This window comes from Batrachochytrium dendrobatidis, assembly GCF_000203795.2.
Source record: "Batrachochytrium dendrobatidis JAM81 unplaced genomic scaffold BATDEscaffold_5, whole genome shotgun sequence".
Taxonomy (NCBI): domain Eukaryota; kingdom Fungi; phylum Chytridiomycota; class Chytridiomycetes; order Rhizophydiales; genus Batrachochytrium; species Batrachochytrium dendrobatidis.
The window spans coordinates 1354244-1358978 of record NW_006281103.1 but is presented as its reverse complement, the minus strand read 5'-3'; the positions used below and the strand labels follow the sequence as shown (position 1 = coordinate 1358978).

The 4735-nt window shown below is 42.7% G+C and overlaps 1 protein-coding gene across 1 annotated transcript in view; it reads right to left on the bottom strand.

The window, feature by feature from the left end:
- Nucleotides 1-4735, bottom strand: part of BATDEDRAFT_36939 (uncharacterized protein) — a 10968-nt gene that overhangs the window by 4421 nt on the left and 1812 nt on the right. The window lies entirely within an intron of this gene.

Here is a 4735-nt window from a genome sequence, read left to right as displayed (position 1 = left end):
AATCAGGATCAATAAACGAGTATTGGGGTAATGAACCGGCTCTGGCATCTTCAAAAAACGTGCTCATGTTTTTGATTCTCATCCAGTTGTAAATGTTGCGCAGATTGCGGTACAACAGTGGTGTAGACTTGAGTTGAGGAGAATAGAACTTGTACGAGTTTCCATGATCGGCCATATTTTCGTAGATTGTACGGCACGGAACACCAAGAAAAGCACCATTGTTGGCAGTATAGCCAGCAGCAGTAGCACAATGGAAGAAATGACGATTGGGATAAGTTGGTCCAGGAACAGATGCTATAGATACGAACAATATTAATTTACAGCCGACAACATGCAGTCATTAAGCTTGCATGGCTTGGTTGGCAGTTGGCGTGTCATCTTGCACTCCACAAATCGTTGTTGAGCAAATCTGTCATGATTGGCTAATCAGTTTATACTATATTGCTTATTTTAGACTGTAAATTTTGATGTTTTCGACTCGTTGGTAATCTCCGCTGTCGACTTTGTCACAGCTGATTGACATTGTCTTACTCCAGAACCCTGATCACACACCCTCATTATCAACGGTCATCAAACCCCTATTTAAGTGTATGCAGCCAATATGCTTTGACCTGCGTACTCAGGAATCTTGAAAAGGGCGAGCTTATTTCGGATATTTGAATGATTGCGATGTTGGGATTTAGGGTGATCGTTTCATAGTGTTTTACACATTTAAATGGTCATCATCCCCAACGCAATATCAGGATATTGTTCGCAGTCAACCATTTCAACTACGGATTTTTGATTGATTGCATATAGAATTCATCATGCTTATGCTTAAAGTCAGCGTGTTGGCGTTTGCCGCTGTTTGTAGCGCTCAAGGTAAAACAACAATATGTATGGTTGTATATACTGTTGATTGGGATACTCACGAGTAAATAAATGATTAGTTTTACCCAAATCAGCTCCGTTTGTTACAAGCAACGATGGAATCTTGAATCTGCCTGTATCCAGTAACTTTGGATGCGGTCCAAAAGCAAAAACCGTTTGTCCAGACAATCTGTGCTGCTCCAAATACGGAGCCTGTAGCAGAGAAACCAGCTCGTGTGGCAAGAATTGTCAACGCGGATATGGTCATTGTGAAGTGAAGAATCTACCTGCAGCACCCGCTGTAGCACCTGCTGAATCTGTTGAACCTGCAGCACCTGTTGCACCTGCAGCACCGGTTGAATCTACTGAATCTGCAGCACCTGTTGCACCTGCCGAGCCTGTTAAATCTACTGAATCTGTTGCACCTGCAGCATTCACTACTGAATCTGCAGCACCTGCCGACGATACTGAGTCTGTTACACCGGTTGAATCTACTGAATCTGCAGCACCTGTTGAATCTACTAAATCTGTTGCACCTGCAGCATTCACTACTGAATCTGCAGCACCTGCCGACGATACTGAGTCTGTTACACCGGTTGAATCTACTGAATCTGCAGCACCTGTTGAATCTACTAAATCTGTTGCACCTGCAGCATTCACTACTGAATCTGCAGCACCTGCCGACGATACTGAGTCTGTTACACCGGTTGAATCTACTGAATCTGCAGCACCTGCAGCATTCACTACTGAATCTGCAGCACCTGCAGCATTCACTACTGAATCTGCAGCACCTGCCGACGATACTGAGTCTGTTACACCGGTTGAATCTACTGAATCTGCAGCACCTGTTGAATCTACTGAATCTGTTGCACCTGCAGCATTCACTGCTGAATCTGCAGCACCTGCCGACGATACTGAGTCTGTTACACCGGTTGAATCTACTGAATCTGCAGCACCTGTTGAATCTACTGAATCTGCAGCACCTGTTGAATCTACTGAATCTGTTGCACCTGCAGCATTCACTACTGAATCTGCAGCACCTGCCGACGATACTGAGTCTGTTACACCGGTTGAATCTACTGAATCTGCAGCACCTGTTAAATCTACTAAATCTGCAGCACCTGTTGAATCTACTGAATCTGTTGCACCTGCAGCATTCACTACTGAATCTGCAGCACCTGCCGACGATACTGAGTCTGTTACACCGGTTGAATCTACTGAATCTGCAGCACCTGTTGAATCTACTGAATATGCTGCACCTGTTAAATCTACTAAATCTGTTGCACCTGCAGCATTCACTACTGAATCTGCAGCACCTGCCGACGATACTGAGTCTGTTACACCGGTTGAATCTACTGAATCTGCAGCACCTGTTAAATCTACTAAATCTGTTGCACCTGCAGAATATACTGAATCCACTGAATCTGCAGCACTAGCTGTTGAATCTACTGAATCTGTTGCACCTGCAGCATTCACTACTGAATCTGCAGCACCAGCTGTTGAATCTACTGAATCTGCAACACCTGCTGAATCTGATACCGAGTTTGTTGATGATTCTGATCTTGAATCTGATACTGAGCCTGTTGAATCTCCTACTGCACCTGCCGACGATACTGAGTCTGTTACACCGGTTGAATCTACTGAATATGCTGCACCTGTTGAATCTACTGAATCTGTTACACCGGTTGAATCTGATATTGAGTTTGTTGATGATTCTGATCTTGTTGATGATACTGAATCTGCCGAACCTGTGGTTTCATCTGCAGCACCTGTTGAATCTGATACTGCCGAACCTGCAGCATTCGCTACTGCACCTGCTGCAAAGCTCTTTGATGATTCCGATCTTGTTGATGATACTGAATCTGCACCTGTTGAATCTGTCGCACCTGTTGAACCTGTAGCACCTGTTGAATCTGATATTGAACTCTTTGATGATTCTGATCTTGTTGACGATACTGTATCTGCTGCACCTGTTGAATCTGCTGATACTGCAGCACCTGTACCTGCTGCAAAGTTCGTTGATAAATATGATACTGAATCTGATACTGATACTGCAGCACCTGTACATGTACCTGCACCTGTTGCAAAGCTCGTTGATAAATATGATACTGAATCTGATACTGATACTGAATCTGAATCTGATACTGATACTGCAGCACCTGTACATGTACCTGCACCTGTTGCAAAGCTCGTTGATAAATATGATACTGATACTGATACTGATACTGCAGCACCTGTACATGTACCTGCACCTGTTGCAAAGCTCGTTGATAAATATGATACTGAATCTGATACTGATACTGAATCTGAATCTGATACTGATACTGCAGCACCTGTACATGTACCTGCACCTGTTGCAAAGCTCGTTGATAAATATGATACTGAATCTGATACTGATACTGATTTTGAATCTGATACTGAATCTGATTTTGATTCTGAATCTGATACTGATTTTGATTCTGATTCTGAATCTGATACTGCACCTCATACTAAACCTAGTGGAACTCGGGAACAACAAGATGAAGATGCAGGATCATCCGATAAAGACTGGACAAAAGTCATTTCAAACAATAATCAATGTGGACCAAAACATGGCAGATGCATGGGATCGCAATGCTGTTCCGAGTACAATTACTGTGGATCGGATATTTCGCACTGCATATCTCAATGCAATCCCTTGTATGGTGAATGTGGAAGTGACCTTAGCTCTGCTATCAAGGCTTCGTTCACTTTGACGGATAACAATTCTTGTGGACGAAAATACAACAAAGTATGTCCACCGGAATCTTGTTGCTCGCGTGACAACTTTTGTGGAACTTCAACTGCTCATTGCGGTATTGGATGTCAAGGTTTGTTTGGTATTTGCAAACCTCCGATCACGAGGTTTTTACCATCCGTTCCAGCTCATCCCAGTCACGATAGTTATTTTGAGGCTCACACTCGTTGCGTAAACCCTGGTCAGATTGCCATAACATTTGAAGGAGGTACTGATTCTGGTAACATTCCACGAGTCCTTGATGCACTCAAGAGTGCTGGTGCTCCAGCAACATTCTTTGTTAATGGACTCAACGCCAATAATATGCACTATGATGGAGCACGAAACATTGTGAAGAGAATCTATAGCGAGGGCCATCAAGTTGGATCTGGAACTCTGTGCCATTCCAGACTTGGCAGACTTCCATTCGATCAAATGACTTTTGAAATGCTTAATAATGACTGGATGATTCAGCAAACAATTGGCTTCAGTCCACTCTACATGCGAATCCCTCATGGTTCCTATACTTCAACTCTGATTAAGCATCTTATTGAGATGGGATATGTTGTTGTTGATCACAATGCGGATAGCGGTGACTCGGGCATTTCCAGTGCAGGTAATCCAGGTACACAGGCAGTCATCGAATTCGACAAGTCTATTAGCTACCATTCTGGGGCTAGTCCACAAACTCATTCGTTCATCACGCTTCATAATGAGTGGGTTAGTAATGGTCATTCTGGTATTCAAGCAATCGTTCAAAAGTATCGTAAGCTCGGATACACTTTTGTCACCGTTGGTGAATGTCTGGGCCATTCTGATCCCCAAAGCTGGTATCGTGTTCATGACTTTAACGAATTGGCTTGAGTTTGATACATTTTTTGCTTGTTGGTTTCTATACCATTTCTATCCACGACAACTATAATCAATCTAAAAAGTATTGTGCATGTGGACTGATAGCATCAAGTGAAATAAATCATTCATTAAAAATAGTTTTGGGTTTATGAATATTCATTGGGAATTTCAGATTAAATGTGAGATTCTGAATTTATGATGGACATGGTAAATTGTGATTCAATCAGATTTACGGTTCTACATCAGATCATCTAGTGATGCTGTCAATAGACTACTGCA